Below are 23016 nucleotides of genomic sequence, written 5' to 3'. Positions count from 1 at the left end.
ATAGGTTATTTTTCTTTCAGAGTTTAATTTTTATGTATTGAAAGTTATAACTTATGTTTTACACGGTTATCTTAAAAGTAATTAAGAGTACGAAATATTTTAGTGTGGAAGATTTACTACTCATAATCTATGAAGCTATTAACTTGGATAATAATTAGGAAAAATGGACAAATAGCCACTTTTCATAGTTGTTGCGGCCAAACGCACACGCAAGTATACGCGGTCGTCAAGTAACAAAGTGACTAAAAGTCAGATGTCGAACCCACGAGGACTTGTGATTAACTATTAACTAAATTAGACTATTCTAGTTATCTAAACAATAATTAAAGCTAGAAGTATTTGATTCTAAACTAATTAAAATAAAAAGAAAATAAATAATGAACTCTAAACAAAAGGATAGCAGATTTTTATGATACCAATGTAATGAAAACGATATAGGGTTATGGGCTATCTAACAATCCTATTGTATTCTTCAATTGAATTGACTGACTAATTCATATAGCTTATTGGTTGGCAGGGTTAATATTGCTCATAAGAATCTGTCGAGTTCTTACTCGCCTATTCAAGCAAACTTAACGCCTATATGTCTATGGAGTTAGAATCAACAAGAACGCATTTATAATTCCTGTAAATCAACCAAGCAAGGCAATTAGGTATATGTCTATCCTAACCGCGAATCCGTCCCCCGATGCCCAGGTTCAAGAACTTGCTCTACTCAATCCTGTATGCAATCTAGAATTCCCACTTTCGAGTTCAATTCTAGATTCATAGATAGTATTCAATTGGTGATCAAGCAATCAAATAATTAAGAGCAGGATTGAATAAATAAACCAATACGACAATTAAGAAATCAAAATCAATATCCGAATAACAATAGTCATGAAAGAACCACAACCCTAGAACGTGAAGTTTAGCTCCACATAGACATGGTAGCCAAACAACAAATCATACAAAGAAACATAAAATTATAAAGTTTGGTGGAAGAAAGATGAAACCCGGCCTCCACGACGGCTCCTTGCTCTCCCTGGGTTGAATTCCCTTCAAAAAGTGTGTTACATGACCTAAGAGGGTGTTTTTGGCCTATATATCGCGTATAAAAGTCGTGGGCCAAAGTTTTCCTTTTCCTAATCCGACTCAGCTTCAGGGATTGATGCTGCGGTGGATGCTTCGCATCCACCTCGTCCTCCACTTCTCAGCTTCGCATGCTACCACCCTTTGTTCCTCCATCTCAGTTGTGCCCAGGTGCAGATGCTAAGGCGGATGCTATGGTCCGACTTCACTGCTAAAGGTGCACAAACTAGTCTTCTTTCCAAGGTTGGATGCGATGCATCCACCCTCTTCTCCTCTAGTTGGAGCATCTTTTCTTCATATTTTTGCACTCCAAACATCCTAAATCATCACACATAACTTAATTAGTTATAAAATTAATAATTAACACATGTTGGGCATTTTAAAGACCAAATAGCACCAAAAAGCGATTAAAACATGAGTGAAGTAATATCAAAACATATAGAAATAAGCCCAACATCAAGAGTGCTTAGCCACAGTTTCAAAACTATTCAACTTTAGCCACCTTTAAATATGGAAATAAATTTAAACAAAACTACCCGCCCTAGCTTTGTTTGACCAAAAAGTGTTAAGCTTTTTGTTAAACTAATTAATAAGAAAATAAAGGATAAATCCTAGCCAAGGATAATTGACTCTAGATCAAAGCACATTGAATAAGAGAATAGGAAACAACCAAGATCATAAACTCTTTAAGATTATAAAAAGTATCAAACGTAAATGATAGGCTTACATTCTTGACGTATTATTCCGTAATGTAAGAATAGAGAAGGAAAAGAAAGAATGCCATTAACAGCTACGGGGTCTACCTTTATTGATTCAATAACGATGATTACAAAGATTTGCGGCCAAGATCTAAACCTTCTCTTGTTTATCCTCAGAAGCCTTCTCCGGTTCTTCTCTCTCTGTTTGATGAAAGAAAAAAAATTCCCTTTTCTTGTTCTCTTACCTCCTATATATATAGTAAGCATTCCCTTTTGTCCAACGGTCCTTAGCCAGAATACCCTAATCTCATGATTGTATTTTAGGTCGTTCCCCTTAAGTATCACGACTTATACTCCGCCGTACAAGCTTTTTGGTAGTTCGATCTCGGCAGCGGCCAGGATACTTGTCGTAACGATGCCTTATGGATACAACCACGGCTTAGTCGGCCCCTCGCTATTCCTTTTAGCGCTAATTCACGCATGGTCAGATTTTGACCCATACAGTTAGTCTCTCCACCTATAGAGGTCGCCTTTGGGCGAATTCGATGGGCGAACTTCGTCGATCAGAAATCTTATGAGAAATCTGAGCGCCTTGGGCGATGGGCGAACACCTCGTGGCGAGGTAGCGACGTGACGTTTCGAGAGTTGTATCAAACCGTCACGTCAGTTCAGAATGCCATTAAAGCTCATCATGCGTCATCATGGCGCACGTTTTCTATGTATAGCATCGTGTCTCATACCCTTTCCGTTTTTGAAATGGCGACGTTTGGCTTTCTCGCTTAGGGCATTTTATCTCTATAAATAGGAGAGGATTTTTCATTTGACTGCTACGCTTCTTAATCGTTCACGAGAGATTTTGGTAACTCTTCTCCTTCTTCAGCTTCTCATACTTCTGTTTCTATTAGGAGTTGTTGCGACCACAACCTTTTTTCCCTTGTCGTTCTTGTTTCTTTCAATCAAAGAAAAAATGGTTAGTGCTTCTTCCCGTTCTGATAGAGCCGTTGGTGCTCCGGTGTCGGATGATGATGTACCCGTAATAGAAGAGGGAGTGGGTCTGGTGGAAGATGAGAGTTTTTCGATGGTGGATGATGTGGTTCCCCGTCTAAGGAAGGCGAGGACTGATTTCAACAGCTCCGTCGGGGATGAGCCGGAACCTGTTTTCTCGGTGATGGATGATGCGGCGCTCACGGCAGTCAAAGCCAAATGGGGGATTCTCGATCATATTGAGCTAGTTCCGGCAGGTCGGGATATAGTGCATATACACCGCACGGGCTACTGCGCGTTCTACGCGTATCCGTTCGTCATTGGATACGCGTTTCCTCTTCCCTCGCTAGCGGTGGACTTCTGCCGCTTCTATGAGGTGTGTGCGGCTCAACTCTCCCTGTATGTGTACAAGCTCCTCCTTATGCTTAGCAAGTATGTGGAGCTAGCCGGTCGGGAAATCTCTCTCCAGCACATGCTTCATCTTTTCGCCCCTCATTTCCTTAGGGGCACGATGATTCATCTACGCCACCGAGGGACCAAGAGTTTGGTGGTGAAGATGGACGACAAGACCAACCGCCGCTTTTGGGAGAATTACTTCTACGTCTGAACGGAGCACGTGGTGTCGGACCCTGCGGGTTTTCCTGAGGCATGGAATTTCGCCCGTAGGTTTTCCTTTATTTTTACCTTATGTATTTTTTTTATCAAGCTGGTTGTCAGTCGTCTCCCTTTAATGACCTTGTTGAGGGTTTGTTTTTGTTTTTGCAGCCGAGAGAGTACCTCCTCCATTAGTTGCTGATATTCGCGAGTGGGTGAGCGTGATTCTCCCCCATACGATGGGCATTCGCGAATGGTCACCTTTCCATGAGAAGTTTGGGCGCAAGCCTCTCACCGGTGAGTCGGCTCGTTACGGTCTGTTACTTTGTTCTTTGCTTCGTATTTTCTTTTACCTTACCCTTGTTTGGTCGACTCTCTTCTTATTGACAGGTCGGAGAGAAGTGAGAAGGGCGAGGGTTCCCGCGCTTGCTTTCCGCCAGGCGACTTCCTCAGCCCAGCCTGTTCCGAGGGCGACTGTGGATGAGGGCACCAAAGGTTTGGTTGCTCGGTCAACCGCGTCCGCTACTGGATCTGTTCATTTGGAGGTTGCTTCTCGGTCGGACACTCCGGTTTCCATGGTTCGTTCAACGGATGAACCTTTTCGCAAATGTGGCAAAGAGGCACCGTCAAAGAGGCGGAGGTTGTCGGAGAGGGCGCCTTTGGTTAGTACGCCCTCGAGGGGCGACCCTACTTTGGCGGTATCTGAAGCTGGCGGTGATACCGGCCTGGGTGCGGAAGTGATGCCTATTTCGGTCGTGGAGGAAACCACCGTGGTAGGGGGACAGAGTTCGGGGGCCGCCGCGATTGTTCCGAGCGGTCCATCGTCATCATGGCAGGGCCGCGCATCCTCTTCGGCTAATGAGAGGTTGAAAGGCATAGCAGTAGATGACTACCAATCTAATTCCGACATTGATCTTGAGGATATGAGAATGTTCGAGGAGGGATTTACTAGGGTCGATGTAAGGGTGGAAGGCCCTTCTCGCGTGCTCGAGATTCCATCGGGCTTCAACCTTTTGGAGGACACGGTGGAGTTGGTGCCCCAATTCGACCTTCTGTGCTCTGCCGCCGAAAGTGAGTCTCTTAGGGAGATCAATGATTCCGCTTTGTCGCGCGGCGTGGCCGGGATAGCCTTGCGGGTAAGTTTCCTTTTGTTGTTTTCTCTGTTTGGTGTCATTTTTCTTTCGTTGATTCCTCTCTTTTTCTTTCTTCTCCTATTTTTTTCAGACTTACATGTTGGAGATCGAGAGCGCTCGTAGGGCTGAGATGCGGGCCGAAGTCTTTTTGAATATGGTCGCGAAGTATCGCCGGTACCACAACAGGTACCGTGAGATGCATGCACAACTCAAGGCGAGTGGCAATACTCAATCCGTTAGGGAGGAGTTGGAGAAAAGAGACGAGGAACTGATATGGTCTATCCGCAGATGCAGCGAGCTCGAGGAGCTACTTAATGCCAAAGACGGGGAGCTCGAGTTGGTCAAAGGGGTTGCAGCGGAGTGCGAGGATCTTCAGGCGAAGGTGTTGTCTTTGCGAGCTGAGCTTGAGCAAAATGCTACTAAAGTTGCCAATCTGAGTGCGGAATGGACGGAGAAGGTTGCCGAGCTAGAGCAGAAGAAGGCTGAGTTGGAGAGAGCCGAGGGGGCTCGAGTGGCGGCTTTGGCGAGGGCAGCGGCGCTGGAAGATACTATCCGCGTCCTCAGGTTCGAGCGAGAAGCCAAGAAGGCGACAGCCATACTGAGGGAGGCACGGCTCGAGGAGCGGATCGGTGAACTTGATAGGGATGCTTCGAGCCTAGGAGACCGAGTTATGGCTCTTGAGGCCGAGAAGGCACAACTGTTAGCTCAGGCCCCCCTCAAGAATCTGCCTCTGTCGCTGTCCCCCACCGTTTGTACGAGCTATGGGTCCATGTTGAGGCCCAACGAGATATATACAAGGGTTTGTGGGAGGCGGGGAATGTTCCGGAGGCCGCTTTTGAAGATGCTCGGGCGAAGGCACGCGAGGCTCGTCTTGCTTGCGATTATGACCCTGCAACACCGGAGGCCGGTGGGAGCGCTCAGATTGAAGATGGGCTTCCTTCTGATGATGACGACGCTGGGGAGAACGGCGGTGGAGATAATGCCGAGTGAAAAGATTTTTTTTTTGCAGCTTTTGTACTTAGTTTTTTTTTGTTGTTGTTTGTTTTCATCTTTTTCTTGGGAGCCCGCTTGGCCTTTTGTAAGGCGCAACCATTGCGCATGTACATCTTTTGAATAAAATAGCCGTTTTGCCTTTGGTTATATGTCTTTTGACTTTCTCTTTTTTTTTTTGAAAAAGATCTTCGGACTTCCCCGTGATGAGCCTCTGATTTTTAATCGGGAATTCGAATGAGGTCGAATTTAGTTCGCTTGATTCGACCGAGACCGGATCTCATTTTGTGAGTTCGAATGAAGTCACTTTTGATCTACAAATTCGAGCGAGGTTGACTTTTAATTTTCTGATTTGCCAATTTGGGCGAAGTCAGTTTTGACTTGTATATTCGAGCGAGGTCGAGATCAGGCTTGCCAGCTTGGGCGAAGTTAGTTTTTTGTATATTCGAGCGAGGTCAAATTTTGCTTCCGCCTGGTGATGGAAGGGGGCCGTAGGGGCGTAAATTCGAGCGAGGTCGAATTGTGACCCGTTAATTCGAGCGAGATCGAATTTAGAATTTCGTTTGACGGTGGTCGGGGGTCGTAAGGGCGTAAATTCGAGCGAGGTCGAATTGTGACCCGTTATGAATTCAAATGAGGTCGAATTTTACTTTCACTTGGTGACGTCCGGGGGCCATAAGGGTATAAATTCGAGCAAGGTCGGAGTGTGACCCGTTATGAATTTGAACGAGGTCGAATTTTATTTTCACTTGGCGAAAGTCGAGGGCCGTTAGGGTGTAAATTCGAGCGAGGTCGAAGTGTGACCCGTTATTGTAACGACCCGACCGGTCGTTTTGAGTTTTTGCACTTTGATCGCCAGTTCTCGGGCATGAATTGCCCCGTGTAGTATATTATGACTTATGTAAACCTTTGGTTTTGGCTTTCAGGGTAATTGGAATGAATTTGGAAGAACAGTTCTCAGTTTGAAGCTTGAAATTTTATATGATCTTGGATCGGAAATTTTATGATTTGGTTAGCTCCGTTAGGTGATTTGGGACTTAGGAGCGTGATCGGAATGCATTTTGGGAAGTCCGTGGAAGGTTTAGGCTTGAATTGGCGAAATTAAAATTTTGGCGTTTTTCGGTTGATAGGTGAGATTTTGATATAGAGGTCGGAATGAAATTCCGAGAGTTGTAGTAGCTTCATTATGTCATTTGGGATGTGTGTGCAAAATTTCAGGTCAGTCGGACGTGGTTTGGTTGGGTTTTTGATCAAAAGCGTATTTCGAAAGATTTTTAGAAACTTAAGCTTGAATCCGATGTGTTTTGGGTAAATTGATGTTAACTGAGGTGTTTTGATGATTGGAACAAGTTTGAATAAGGTATTGGGTTATGTTTGTGCATTTGGTTGAGGTCCCGGGGGCCTCGGGGTGATTTCGGGTGGTCAACGGAGAGATTTGGAATTTTGTTGCAGCAGCTAATGTTGCTGCTTCTGGTATTTTCGCATCTGCGGATTGGGGACCGCAATGCGGCGCCGCAGATGCGAGTGATTTATCGCAGAAGCGAAAATTGGTCAGGTGAGCAGATACCGCAGAAGCGGTCAAGAAGGCCGCATCTGCGAAGCCGCAGATGCGGAAGTTCAATCGCAGATGCGATTTTGGGTTTTAAGTGAAGAACCGCAGAAGCGGAGGATTTGACCCCATATACGGTACCGCAGAAGCGGGTTTTGGACCGTAGATGCGAAAGGCTTGGGCAGACCATATATGTTATTTTATTTCGCGATTTTGGATTATTTCACCATTGTTGCCTTCGACCTTGGAGCTTTTTGGGTGATTCTGAAAAGAGAAATCAAGAGACTTCATTAAGGTAAGGAATTTTGGACCTAAAACTCAATTCTATGGTTGTATTTCATGAATTTAGGGCTGTAATTAAAGAAATTAAGGGGCAAAAATGGAGGATTAGGGCTTGGGTTTAAGAAGCCTTTAAATGGGGATTTGAGGGGTCATTTGGACTCCGATTTTAGTAATTTTAATATGTATGAACTCGTGGGGAGATAAGGAATCCGTTGGTGTAAAAATTTTTGAGTTTCGAGAAGTGGGCCCGGGGCTCGGGTTTTGGAAATTTCGGGATTTGTGCCCTTTATTGGCTGTTTTCGCTTGGGCTTTGTTCCCTTAGCATATTTTGATGCCCTCGTTCTGATTTTGGATAGATTCAACGCGCGTGGAGGCCTATTCGAGTGGCAAAGGTGTCGCGAGCTAGAGATTTAGCTGGTTCGAGGTGAGTAATGGTTGTAAATGATGTTCTGAGGGTTTGAAACCCCGGATTGCACATCGTAGTGCTATATTGAGGTGAGGCACACGCTTAATGGCGAGCGTGGGGTCGTTCACTATTGGGGATTGTGACTTGGTCCGCCCCGATTGATGATTTTACCGCGTATTTGATTAAAATCTATTTGCTATCATCACTATTTGGGCTGAATGCCATATTTGGGCTCCGTGCCAATTATTTGAACCCTTCGGGGATTGTTGTTGATGTTTCCTCACTGTTTTGACTTTATACTTGAACTCAGTCATGTTATTTCCACTGTTTTCAAAACTCAGCCATGTTTACTTTGTTTTAATACTCAAATGACTTTTAAATGATGTTTTGGGCTGAGAAATACTGTTTTACTGTTGCCCGAGAGGCTTATGTGATTTTTGACTGAGTAAGGCCGAGGGCCTGTGTTGTGAGGATATCTTTTTGGGTCGGGCTGCACGCCACAGCGGTGATACATATCTTTTGGGTCGGGCTGCATGCCGCAGCGGTGATACACTGATTTGATTATGAGGCCGAGGGCCTGAGATTGTACGCCACGAGGTGGCTTGATATTGATATGAGGCCGAGGACCTGTTTATGATGCCACGAGATGGCTTGATATTGCGCTTGGGCCGAAAGGGGCCCCTCCAGGAGTCTGCACACCCCCAGTGAGCGCGGGTACCCAATGTGATGTGAGATATAGCCCGAGGGGCTGGTATTGTTCTACGTGATTGCCCGAGGGGCTGGTACTGTTCTGAGATATTGCCCGAGGGGCGGATTTGTTGACATTGTGCCCGAGGGGCGAACCTTATGTGCTTATCTTTCTTATTTGCCTGTCATTTACTTGCTTAATTGTGTATTTGTGCCCGAGGGGCGGATTTCTGTACTTATCTGCACTAGTTGTTCTGCATTCATTTGCGTAACTGTTGAAAAAGTCATTTTCAAAGAGCTTTAAACTGAGCTAAGATGTTTTAAAGGATTTTACAGCTTCATTGCTTTCTTACTGGTTTTGAAACTACTTCTATACAGCATGTTGATGCTCTTTTCGTGATTTCTTACCACTCAGTCTTTATTTATGATTATTACTCACTGAGTTGGCAGTACTCATTTTACTCCCTGCACCTTGTGTGCAAATTCAGGTATTTACTGAGCTTGGTGGCAGTTGTCAGTGGAGTTAGCGAGGTAGTTGTCGGCGTTCGCAGCACTGCTTTCTCTCTTTTCATTCTATTAGACTGTACGGAGTACATTTCAGACCTTGTCAGTTGTATTTAGACTTAGTAGATGCTCATGACTAGTGACACCCCGGTTTGGGCTGTGTTTGGGTTGTATTTCCGCCTTGTTATGATATTATCCGCTGTTTAGCATTATTAAATCATGTTTTAGCCTGTTGTATTACTGTTTAGCTGTTTAACTTCGAATTAGAAATGTGTCGCCTGGCCTTGTCTTCACGAGAGGCACCATCACGACCGGGTCTGGGTTTAGGGTCGTGACAGTTATGACTTTGAACGAGGTCAAATTTTATTTTCACTTGGCGACGGCCGGGGCCGTTAGGGTATAAACTCGAGCGAGGTCGAAGTGTGACCCGTTATGAATTTGAATGAGGTCGAATTTTACTTTCACTTGGCGATGTGCTGGTTCGGTGGTGTCACGATCCTAAACCCAGACCCGGTCGTGATGGCGCCTCTCGTGAAGACAAGGCCAGCCGACACATTTCCAATCCAGTTTTTAAGCAATTAAACAATAAGCATTACGGCTAAAACATGATATAATCTCATAAATAATGATGATAATACAAAACAATTCGCGAAATGCAACCCAACACAGCCCAAACCGGGGCGTCACTAGTCATGAGCATCTACTAAGTCTAAATACAACTGACAAAGTCTGAAATGTACTCAATACAGCCTAATAGAATGAAAAGAGAGAAAGCAGTGCTGCGAACGCTGGCAACTACCTTGCTAAACTTCGACGACTCTCCCTCGGATCAATCAATACCCGCTACCGGGTCCATAAAATACCTGAATCTGCACACAGGGTGCAGGGAGTAAAGTGAGTACTCCAACTCAGTGAGTAATAATCATAACTAAAGTCTGAATGGTAAGAAATCACGAAAAGTGCATCAACATGCTGTATAGAAGCAGTTCAAAAACCAGTAAGAAAGCAGTGAAGCTGTAAAATCCCTTAAAACATCTTAGCTCAGTTTGAACATCTTTGAAAATGACTTTTTCAACAATTACGCAAATGAATGCAGAACAACTAGTGCGGATAAGCACAGAAATTCGCCCCTCGGGCATAAATACACAATTAAACAGGTAAATGATAGGAAAATAAGAAAGATAAGCACATAAGGTTCACTCCTCGGGCACAATGTCAACAAATCCGCCCCTCGGGCAACATCTCAGAACAGTACCAGCCCCTCGGGCAATCACATAGAACAATACCAGCCCCTCGGGCAATCATGTATAACAATACCAGCCCTTCGGGCAATCACATATAACAATACCAGCCCCTCGGGCTATAAATCACATCACAATGGGTACCCGCGCTCACTGGGGGTGTGCAGACTCTTGGAGGGTCCCCTTATGGCCCAAGCGCAATAACAAGCCATCTCGTGGCATCAAATCTAGGCCCTCAGCCTCATATCAATAAAGCCACCTCGTGGAGTACATATCTCAGGCCGTCGGCCTCAAATCAGTATCACTGTATCACCGCTGCAGCGTGTAGCCCGACCCAAAAGATATCCTCACCACACAGGCCCTCGGCCTTACTCAGTCAAAAATCACATAAGCCTCTCGGGCAACAGTAAAACAGTGTTTCTCAGCCCAAACATCATTTAAATATCATTTGAGTGTTAAAACTAAGTGAACATGGCTGAGTTTTGAAAACAGTGAAAAATAACATGACTGAGTTCAAGTATAAAGTCAAAACAGTGAGGAAATATCAACAAAGATCCCCGAAGGGTTCAAATAGTTGGCACGAAGCCCAAATATGGCATGCAGCCCAAATATGGCATGCAGCCCAAATAATGATGATAACAAATAGATTTCAGTCAAATATGCAGTAAAATCATCAATCGGGATGGACCAAGTCACAATCCCCAATAGTGCACGACCCCACGCTCGTCATCAAGCGCGTGCCTCACCTCAATATAGCACTACGATGTGCAATCCGGGGTTTCAAACCCTTAGAACATCATTTACAATCATTACTCACCTCGAACCGGCTAAATCTCTAGCTCGCGACGCCTTTGCCCTTCGAATTGGCCTCCATGCGCGTCGAATCTATCCAAAATCAGAACGAGGGCATTAAAATATGCTAAGGGAACAAAGCCCAAACGAAAACAATCAATAAAAGGCACAAATCCCGAAATTAGCAAAACCCGAGCCCCGGGCCCACTTCTCGAAACTCAGAAATTTTTACATCAATATATTTCTTATCTCCCCACGAGTTCATACATATCAAAGTGTTCAAATCCGACCCCAAATGGTCCTTCAAATCCCAATTCAAAAGTCCAATTTCTCAAGCCCTAGTTCTTCAATTTTTGGCTTAATTTTCATGATTTACTAGGTGGAATTCACATAATAATCGAGTTTTATGTCCAAGAATCTTACCTCAAAGCGATTCCCCTTGAATCCTCCTTTCCAAATTGTCCAAGAGCTCCCAAGCCGAAGTCAAAAATGGTGAAATAACCCAAAATCGCGAAATGAAATATCATATATGGTCTGCCCAGGCCTTTCCGCATCTGCGGTGCCTCTATCCGCTTCTGCGGTACCGCTTATGCGATCTACATTCCGCTTGTGTGGAAGTCACTTAAATTCCAGCCCTTCGCATCTGTGGTTGTCCTTCCGCATCCACGGCTCCGCAGATGCGACCCCACATCGCATTTGCAGCTCCAGACGATTCTTCCAAAACCGCTTCTGCGGTTCTTCTTACGCATATGCGACACCGCACCTGCGGTCCCCAAACCCCAGGTGCGAAAATACCAAAAACAGCAAATTTGAAGCTGCAATAACCTTCCAACCTCTCCGTTAACCACCCGAAATCAGCCCGAGGCTCCCGGACCTCAACCAAAAGCACCAACACATCCTAAAAACTTATTCAAACTTGTTCCAATCATCAAAACACCTCAAACAACATCAAATCACCCAAAACACCTCGGATTCAAGCCTAAGTTTCTAAAAATCTTCCGAAATACGCTTTTGATCAAAAACCCAACCAAATCACGTCCGAATAACCTGAAATTTTGCACACACATCCCAAATGCCACAACGGAACTACTGCAACTTTTGGAATTTCATTCCGACCTCTATATCAAAATCTCACTCAACAACCGGAAAACGCCGAAATCTCAATTTCGCCAATTCAAGCCTAAACCTTCCACGCACTCCCAAAATGCATTCCGATCACGCTCCCAAGTCTCAAATCACCTAAGGGATCTAACCAAATCATAAAAATTCCGATCCGAAATCATATACAAACAATTCAAATCTTGGTCAAACCTTTCAAATTTCAAGCTTCAAACTGAGAACTGTTCTTCCAAATTCATTCTGATTACCCTGAAAACCAAAACCAACGGTTTACATAAGTCATAATGCATCACACGGAGCAAGTCATGCCCGAGAACTGGCGAGCAAAGTGCAAAAGCTCTAAACGACCGGTCGGGTCGTTACAGGTGGAGTGGTAAGGATGTCGCACGTACCGTTTATGCATGCGTCAGGATGAGTCCCAATTCGTTTATTCTTGCTTTCATTGGAGAATATTATGCGTTGTTGCATAGTTTGTATGCATTGCTGGAGTCCCAGTTTATCTAGTCCCTTCATTGTTTTGACTGGAGAGGTCATTGACGGGGCGGGCGATGAACTTATTGCTTGGGCTACTGGGCACCCTGGGACCATTAATTCAAACAAAGTTTGGACGTGGTTCGTAATATTTAGTCGGCTGAATTGGCATAGGATTGTCATGGCGAGCATACCTGCAAGCTTTTCGAGTTCATGTTCTGCCTGCGTTGGAGAGATTATACGTTCTATGGGCTTACTGCTCAGTCCCGAGTTATGGAGATTATTTCTTAATAATGTCGGCTTGTTCTGAGCCATTCATGTTATTTGTAAATTGGTACAGCGCGGAGGGCTTTGCTTGGTCATCGCCTGCGAGATGATACGGTACGGTACGTTTTCCCGGTGTGTTCGGTGGCGTTTGTTCCTTGTTCGTGCACCTGTGAGAATGCTCGTGTTCCTCTCCCGATCCAAAAAAGAAAGTATGATAAGTTAAACTCAATAAAATTGCCTGTTACCTTGACCTGGTAAGTCGGGGAGGGGGGAGGGGGGCTGTAGGGCGACTTGCTACGTCCTGTACTCGAATGGCGGTTTCATATTTGACAGTTGTGTTTGGCTTCACCGTTAGTCGCGTCTAGGCTTCTCGTGGGCTGGACTTACGTTACCCGTTGGGATCTCGAGCTCGAGTCCCGATCCAATCCCGTCCGATGTGCGCAAAAAATAAGGGAAGCATGTCATACTTTGTACATAAATTACATAGTGCATACGGGTACAAAAATAAGGTAGGATACGCCGGTTATTTCAAAGAATCACACAGTAAGCTATCGTCCTTCCCTAAGAGGTGGAAGTACAGATCGGCATATAATGTTAATACGGCAAATAGGATTACGAACGTGCTAAGTGCGTAACGACCGTAATCCCGCTTTGAATACGCATATGACGTGCCAAACCCATCGCTACAGGTGAGGCGTGGGTTTTGTATAGATATCGGACATAATTTTTATTTCATATAAAAATCTGGCCCTGACTGGTTTGGTTATTTCAAAGGCTTGCCCACGAAGTGCTCGAGTTGGTATTTGCAAATGAAAGGGTGAGGCTGCGACAGCCGGGGAGTGAAACCCTAGGTGACTTCAGATCTAGAGGGAACTAAAATTTTGGCTATGAAATCCCCACAGACAGCGCCTAATTGTTTGACCAAAAAGTGTTAAGCTTTTTGTTAAACTAATTAATAAGAAAATAGAGGTAAATCCTAGACAAGGATAATTGACTCTAGATCAAAGCTTATTGAATAAGAGAATAGGATACAACCAAGCTCATACATTTTTAAGATTATAAAAAGTATCAAACGTAAATAATAGGCTTACATTCTTGACGTATTGTTCCGTAATGTAAGAATAGAGAAGGAAAAGAAAGAATGCCATTAACAGCTACGGGTCTACTTATTGATTTAATTACGACGATTACAAAGATTTGCGGCCAAGATCTAAACCTTCTCTTGTTTATCCTCAGAAGCCTTCTCCAGTTCTTCTCTCTCTTTTTGATGAAGAAAAAAAAAATCCCCTTTTCTTGTTCTCTTACCTCCTATATATATAGTAAGCATTCCCTTTTGTCCATCGGTCCTTAGCTAGAATACCCTAATCTCATGATTGTATTTTAGGTCATTCCCCTTAAGTGTCACGACTTATACTCCACCGTACAAGCTTTCGAATAGTTCGATCTCGGCAGCGGCCGGGATACTTGTCGTCACGATGCCTTATGGATACAACCATGGCTTAGTCGCCCCTCGCCATTTCTTTTAGCGCTAATTCATGCATGGTCAGATTTCGACCCATACAAGCTTAAACACAGAAAAACTCCAGAATTTTTGTTGGAGTTTAGACTTCCACGTTCTAGTATCCAATTCAAACTCCAGGAAAAAATAATGAAGTTTGTACCTTTATCAGTTCAAGAAAGAGATAGTTTAATGTTACGACCCAAAACCAACCGTCGTGATGGAGCATATCGTGGAACTATATAGGCAAGCCACTACTCAACCATCTCAACACAGCAAAAGCTTTGAAAATATATATGGAAACGATTATTATTTAAGAAAACCTTTTTGAAACAGAAATAGATCCACAACACAGTACAATCTATCCCAAAATCGGGGTGTCACCGAGTACATGAGCATCTGTACCGGAATACAGTCTACTACAAAGTCTAAGGAATTAGAACGGACATATAAATAAAGATAATGAAGGAGATTCAAGGCATGCGAACGCCATGCAACTAACTCCTGTCTCCTCACTCAGCAGCCACCGTGATCGGAAGCACCCGGATTTGCACACGAGGTGCAGGGTGTAGCGTGAGTACAACCAACTCAATAAGTAACAAATCCATCCTTTGGACTGAAAGGTAGTGACGAACTCATCCGGCACAGTTCAATATAGAAATAACAATGCAGAAACGTAGGCATGCTTTCAAGTTCAATAGGTAACTCAAAATAGTAAAATAGATCAAATATGAATGATATGAAGAATATAACTCATCTACTTCTATATGCCAATGCACATGCTATATATGATGTACCATGCTGACAGCCTCATGTGCTCCCGCTCCCAAATGCTCAATCACTCGGTACTTTATATGGCCCATACGGCCCAAGGAAGATTCATCTAAGAATATATACATCACTGACCATCAGTCACCTAGTACCGAGTAGGGCTAATCCAGCCTGTGGAGAATATCCATCTCTAGGTATTAAATGCTTCGGACAAGATCCATGTCCAGGGAAGATCCATCCCTCAATAATATCAACTGCACTCACTGGGGGTGTGTGCAGACTCCGGATGGGCTCCTTCAGCCCAAATCATAAAGCAGTATAACTGCTGCGGCGTGCAGCCTGATCCCATAAATGTCACTTATAATGAGGCTCTCGGCCTCACTCAGTCATCAATCTCTCCAGTCTCACTCACGGGCTCACAATGTCATGAAACTAGCCCGAAAACAATAATATGAATTATCAATAATAACAACAGAGACTGAGAAATGATATGAAATGAATGAGTATGACTGAGTACGAAATATTAACGAAATCAGTAAGACAGAAGCAAGAAACGACTACTACGGGTCCCAACAGTATCTCTCTAGATCTGGCAAAAGCGAAAGACCCCCTAACATAATTCGAATGGAGGCTGACCGCTGAGCCCACTCTGGCCTCGCGGGGCGGACCGGCATACAGCCTAAACATGATCTCTAGCATGATTGACAACTCAAATACTTTATCACATGATGAAAACACGAGTATCAATAAGATAGAACCACTATACAGTGTCACGGAACGGACTAGATCATAATTCTCACGGTCCACCAACGAAGACATTTATATGCAATTTAATGCAAAAAGTTAAGGACGGCTGTATATAACGTATTGGACACGACACAACGATATGGTACTTATCTTTTTTTAAATTTACATCGATAGTGTAACGAAATCTTTTCTATAAATTAAATACGCTGATAAGTATTCGATATCTTCAATTCACTTATCTCACAACTACTTCAAATTTCTATTACCTCTTATTTCCCCCTCATCAATCTGAACAAATTTTTTTCTGTTTCTGACTTGTTGAAAGAACAGCTGAAATTAATACAATGGCCAAAATTCTTAAAATGAGATTCTCAACAGAATTTGCTCCACAAAAGTTTATCTCTATGCCAAAATGTTCACTGACTAAAAAGTTGGACACCATCAATGAAGAAGAAGCTTATGTATCAACCATTTCATCTTCCCTTGATAGAAAACTCGAACGCGACAGGTACCTTGGAGGCTGTATTTTAGGTTACTAGGTTATGTAGACAATGGCGGAAGCAGAATTTTCATCGAGGGTCAAAAAATATAAAACCCCTTCTGCCCCCCTAGCTCCGCCTGTGACCTGAGATTCCAAACTGCCTATAATATTGTCTCGAAGAAAATAAAAGCACCACCAATATCTTTAAACTGCAGCAAGTGCCAAAGTTTAATTTGGAGAAAAGGATGTTCTTTCCTTTCCTTTTCTTGATTTTTTCCTCATTTTTTCTTCAATTTGGTCTTTTTGTGAGCTTAATCATTCACAGCCTGCATTTTAATGGCAGTGATGGTTACCATTCTTTCACCACCATATTTTCAGAAAGGGTGAATGAGCTCTGATTCATGAATTTTTATTTTTTGGGAATTTTTTGTGATCTATGTTGAATAAGCACTTTCTTGTTTAGGCAGTGAAATTAAAGGAAAGTTTCTAGCTACCAACAGGAGAGTATTATTTAATTTTGAGGATTTAACTTATATATCAGTATAATTTAACCTCTTATAGCGGATTATCTTCCTTATTTATTTAGAGTTAATAAATTTTTATATACTGACAATAAAATTATTACTCCATCTTAAAGGTAATTAATTAAAGGTAGCTTTCCTCCTTCTCTTACTTTGGATAGATATACAAGACTTTCTTATGATGACTCAGAAATACAAACATCTGTTAAATATTTACTACCCATAATTCATGAAGACGTCGGAAAATAAGATAAGTAACGTGCTACATGTTAAATTATATTGATTGTATAAAAATTTATTTAAGTTGCCAGTATATATAATTTAAATCCTAATCTATTGTGGATGAAACATTTATACACGTAATATTGTATGGGCCAAAACTCATCCCTAAAAGGCTCAAGTCATGGTAACATTAGCAGAACATTCATATGTCGCCACGTGTCGAAGCAGTTCAAGGAACAATAAAGGCTGCGGTCGGAGAATGTGACGACCCAAAGGGTCATCACCTGCTTTTAATTAAATTCTATGACTCCTAGGCCTTGAAAATCTCATTTAGAGTCGCCTCGATTTGCGTGCGCAGTCCGGGCGCGTAGCCGGAAAGCTTAAATATGAAATTCTGTGAAAAATGCTAAATTTTGATGTTAAAATGAATAAATTTGGCTTTAGTCAACATTTTGGGTAAACGGATCCGGACCCGTGATTTGACAATCCCAGAGGGTCCGTAGGAAAGTATGGGACTTGGGCGTATGCCCGGAATCGAATTCTGAGGTCCCAAGCCAGAGAAATGAATTTTTTAGTAAAATTATTGTCTGAAATTGTTAAGGAAATTGGAAATGAAATCTGATTAGAAAGCGATGGTATCGGGCCCGTATTTTGGTTCCGGCGCCCGATACAGGTCTTATATATGTTTTAAGTCCTTCCTGTGAAATTTGGTTGAAAACGGACGTCGTTTGACGTGATTCGGACTTAAATTGGAAAATTTGATGTTTTATGAAATTTGAAAGAATTCTTGGTTTTTGGGGTTTAATTCGATGTTTATGATGTTATTTTAGCGATTTGATCGCGCGAATAAGTCCGTAGGATGTTTTGAGGTTGTGTGCATATTTGGTTTGGAGCCCCGAGGGCTCGGGTGAGTTTTGGATAGGCCACGGATTGCATTTTTTGAACTTGAAAGTTGCTGGTATAACTGACCTGCAGGCTTCGCATGCGAAGGTCTTCTCGTAAATGCGAGGTAGCCAGACCTGACCCTCCATCGCAAATGCGATATATTTCTTTGCAAATGCGAAGGTGCCCCTGTTGGTCTGGGATCGCAAATGCGACCACATGGCTCGCAAATGCGGAATTGGGACTCTCGCAAATGCGACACTTTTGGTCGCAAATGCGAAGTCCCTCCTTTTGCTCAGTATTCGCAAATGCAAACTTGACTTCGCAATTCCCATATCTGAGGGTCGGGGTTCGCAATTGCGAACCCTTGTTCGCAATTCCCATATCTCCAACCTGCATTTTCTATACTTAACCGATTTTAAGTCATTTTTCACACCATTTTCAAAACACAACTCCTTTGGGCAATTTTCCAAGAACAAGACTTCTTCCAAATCAATTGTAAGTTAGTTTTTACTCATTTTTTTCAATCATTAACATCTTTTAACATGATTTAAACCTAAAATCAAAGATTTTCATGGGGGAAATTGGGTGTTTTGGGTAGAACCTAGGTTTTTCAAAAATTGGGGATTTGGACCTCAATTTAAGGTTCGATTTCAAAATAAATTACATATTTGAGTTCGTGGGGGAATGGGTAATCGGGTTTTGGTTCGAACCTCGGGTTTTCACCACGTGGGCCCGGGGGCGATTTTTGACCTTTTGGGTAAAACTTTGGAAAACTCATTTTCATGGATTGGGGTTGATTCATTTAGCACTTATTGATGTAATTAAGTAACTTGTGACTAGATTCGAGCGAATTGGCGGTGGAATCGAGGGGTAAAGCTATAATTGAGACTTTGAGTTGTGTTCGAGGCATTGAGGTAAGTGTTTGGTCTAACCCTAGCTTGAGGGACTAGGAGTTGAGTCTTATTTGTTAATTGCTTCTTGTTGAGTACGACGTATAGGCATGGTGACGAGTATCTATACGTTGGTGTCAAGCATGACCGTGAGTCTTAAATTGATAGTTGTTGTGTTCTTAAATGACACTTCGGATGCTTTAAATTGATGACTCTTGATATTGAGTAGAGATTTAGTTTATTCTCGTGGACTTTATTTATGTTTGAGTACTGGTATTAATCGAGCTGAGTAAGAGTTGAGCTAGGATTTGGTTATTGCTGATTCTCCCTTGCCGGGATTTACCTATTAAATCGTTGTTCCCTTGCCGGGATTCCTATATGTTCTTGTTTATTTCCCTTGACCTTGTTTGTGATTATTGTTTGGGTGAGGAAGAGAGTAAAAGCACGAAGGGTGATGCCGTGCCGCACGATGTACCATTCCGTGCCAATTCTACTGATTATATGTGAGGAAAGAGAGTAAAAGCACGAAGGGTGATGCCGTGCACGTTTTCATTATATTATTGCTTGGTGAGGACGAGAGTAAAAGCACGAAGGGTGATGCCGTGCACTTGTCTTTGATTTTTCTTATTTTTGCTGATAATTGAGTTATGTTGTCCTTTACTTCTATTTACTGATTTTCTTGTTATTATCGGTTCAAGTGCATTAATTGTCTTATTCCACTATTACTGTGAGTCTTTATGTTGGCATTTTCCTTTATTCTGTTACTTGTTATTATTGGCTCGAAGTATCCTTGCGCAACATTATGCTTCGAATTTATGCTATAATTGCTACATGTTTATGTGACTTAATTGCTACTTGACATTTAGCATACTAAATATTAAATTGCCTATTTGCTCCTTAAAGTCCATAATTAATTATTACTTGTCATTTCTTGTTTTCCTCAGTGAGTCATAATTATTGTGTACTTGTTGTCTTATGAATTCGTATTAATTGTTGTGTTTGTTGGAGTAAATTGTATTTGGAAGAACTGTTAACTTAATGAAATGGGAGCGGGTGGTACGCCTACCACGAGATTTAATGAAATGGGAGCGGGTGGTACGCCTACCACGAGATTTAATAAAATGGGAGCGGGTGGTACGCCTACCACAAGATTTGATTATTGAGAAATGGGATCGGGGTGCACGCCTGCAACGAGATATGTACTGACAGTGAAATTTGCTTTTACTTCCCTTATCCGTGTTAAAGTTAAATTATTGATGTTCTTTATTATTTTCTTGAAATTCTGTATCATCTGCTACCCCCGAAGCATGTTCCCCTCCCATTTAAAATGTTTGTTCTGGTTATTTTCCCGTTGTAGATATATATATAATTGTACAGGTTTATGTGGTAGTCCTGTCTAGCCTCGTCACTACTTCGCCGGGGTTAGGCTAGGCACTTACCAGCACATGGGGTCGGTTGTGCTGATACTACACTCTATGCTCTTTTGCACAGATCCAGGTACCGGACAGCAGCAGTAGTTCGGGAGTTAGTCTTCAGTCCACGAGATTCCCGAGGTAGTCCTGCAGGCGTCCGCAGGCCCGACATCTCCTCTATCTTTATTTATGATCTGTTTCCTTTTGTATCCGAGACAGACTTTATTCCTTGTTTCAGACAGTTGTATGTAGCACTCTTAGATAGTCCGTGAATATTGTGACACCAGTCCTGGGTAGAGGCATATGTGGATTTTCCTTATTATTTTGGTTTACTTCGTTAAGTCTTCCGCTTTAAGTTCATATTTCCGCTGTTATTCTAATATTTACCGCTTGTTGATATGATCGGTAAAAAGAAATTTAAAATGAAAGAGTTAGGAGTTTATGATTTGTGGCTTGCCTAGCTTCTACGAGTAGGCGCCATCATGACCCCCGAGGGTGGAAAATCCGGGTCGTGACAGAGAGTTAGTAAGAATTAAGGTTGAGGTCGAAGTCCAACACCTTTGATAGAGTTGTAATGGCTAGTTTTAAGATAGGACATTAAAAAGAATATTCTAGTGAATATTCTCTGCACTTGTACTATTAGGGTTTCTAGGAGCATGTTCCCTATAAATAGAAGAGACACAATGATAGGGGACATGAGATATCATTCTTAAAGAATGCATTGACTTTGTAAAGAGAATCTGATCTCCTCGCATATATACAAAAACAACTTTTTCATTAAGATTCTTATCTAACATTTCCACCATATGAACAATCCAAGTGTCAAAAGGCATATCAGTCATTCCTCATTGTCAAGAGGAAGAATCACTGATCTCATTCCTTTTGGGTGACTCACACATTATATTTACCTAAATGTCATTTATTGTTATTTAATGCCATATACCATCTTTTTAGATCATTGAATAACACCACTTCTACTCATATTCATCATCATCCGGATAAGATATATTGTTTATTTGGTTTTGACACACATAGATTTATCTTCAGATATTATTTTAACTAAGATTAACTCGTCTTTGAACAAATCTAAGTGGTTGAGCCAATATATATATATATAAACTATTATGTAATGTTAATCAGTTATAACAAGGTAGCTACTTTATTTTTCAAAGGGATCTTTTTCATTCCTATACTATTGGAAACTTTATTACCCTAAATGTTCATGTTTAGTAAATTACCCTACCTACACAAGTTTTGTTTACAAAATATATACATTCCATCTTAAAAGGCTCCCAATCCATTATTAGTACCTTCAATTAAGGGATTTAGTTACACCCTTTTTCCTTTTTTTTTTCCTCTTCTCTTTCCTTATATTTCCACTCATATGTCACAATTCGGTGGTTCTTACCCAATTTTTTTGGGTGTAAACTTTTTGTTTCAATTTTTTACTTTTTACCTTTTGCTCTTCCCTTCATCTTCCTTATTTCCTTTTTGACATTTTCAAAAGTTCAATTATGTCAAACAGATTGACCATGTCAAAACTCCTAATTTAGCTATCTCTTTGGTGTTACTTTTTATTTCAATTTCTAATTTTTACTCTTTGTTCTCCCCTTCAATCTTCCTAATTACATTTTTGACTTTGCCAAAAGTTCAATATCACATTATGTCGAAACTTTTTACTTCCTTTGTATCCAAATTAACCATATCCAAAATCCTAATTTAGCTTTCTCGGTCAAACTGACAAGTTTGTTAAGCAGTTTGATCAAAACCCTATTGATTAAAATAATTCTCAGTTCTGATAAATGTGATTCGCATAATCATAAAATTTCAGAGGAAGTTAAAATGTGTAAAAATATTACCGAAAAAGGCCTAATTTTAATAACATACTCTTCATTGCAGCGCCTCAATTTCACACTTAAAATTAGTCTGTTCACATCTTCATATTTGCTCTATAAATAAACAAGTCAAAAATCAGTACCAATACACCCTTTTAAAAGTTTACAAAAGAAGTTTCAGTTCTATAAGAAAATAGATGAAAATGGCTTTAGATTCAACCACTTCTCTGTTCTTGACACTATTCCTTATTACACAAATACAATTTTTATACAATTTTATAAAATATATCTTTTATATATTTTTTGTCTGATTTATACATAGTAAAAATAAATTTCATACTTATATATTGTACAACTTATCTATAACTTATCTACAATTTTTACACATTATTTCTACCCAATTAAATACAACTACAATAACATACAACTTAAATACAAATTTTATACAAAATGTATACAATATGTCTTTTGTATATTTTGTATCTGATTTATACATAGTAAAAATAAATTTCATACAACTAATTATATATTATACAACTTATCTACAATTTTCATACATTATTTTCACTCAGTTATATACAACTACAATATCATACAACTTAAATATAATTTTTATACAATGTTGTTCAACTTTCATACAATAGTTAAATAAATAAAAGGAAAATATATAAACAACATAATACAATTTTTCTATAATTTTTCTACAAATTTACTACAATTTCGTAATATAATGTATATCATGCCTTCTTCTTCTTCTTCTTCGAGTTTCAATCTGAAATTCAGCCAAAACCAAGTCTAATCTTCACGAAAACCCCTCAAAATTGAGATATAAACTCCAAACCATATTCCAAATTGTTTGCAACAACACCCAATCCAAACAAATAATGATTTTTTAAAAACCAAATTCGAATTCAAAGCTTCAAAGTTTTTTAATGGCTGTCAATGATGGAATTGCCGCTCTCTTTT

This window comes from Nicotiana attenuata, chromosome 8 (assembly GCF_001879085.1).
Source record: "Nicotiana attenuata strain UT chromosome 8, NIATTr2, whole genome shotgun sequence".
Lineage (NCBI taxonomy): Eukaryota > Viridiplantae > Streptophyta > Magnoliopsida > Solanales > Solanaceae > Nicotiana > Nicotiana attenuata.
Note: the sequence above shows the minus strand (reverse complement) of the source record.